The following is a 307-nucleotide window of genomic DNA, read 5'->3' on the forward strand; positions in this document are numbered from 1 at the left end:
TCGAGCACATAAACACGTACGCTATGATTTTGTGACAGGCGGGTAATATAGCGTTTACTTAGCTGCTAGCCTAGCATTTTAGCATCTGAAGGGCTAAATGGACGCAGGGCGGGGTCTTCTACTCCTGTTTGCAGTGTTGCCATCCTCAGCGCTTTCTCAATGAGTATTAGACCTCTGCAGCGTTGCCATTCGCTTTCTGGAGTACAAAACCCCATTGTTTTTTTTATTCTCTCTCTCTCTCTCCACCCAAAATTTAGTTCTTTTTGGTTTAATTACTCCAGTAATTTTGGTGTGGATCTATATTTTC

The sequence above is a fragment of the Penaeus monodon genome, chromosome 25 (genome assembly GCF_015228065.2).
Source record: "Penaeus monodon isolate SGIC_2016 chromosome 25, NSTDA_Pmon_1, whole genome shotgun sequence".
Classification (NCBI taxonomy): Eukaryota; Metazoa; Arthropoda; class Malacostraca; order Decapoda; family Penaeidae; genus Penaeus; species Penaeus monodon.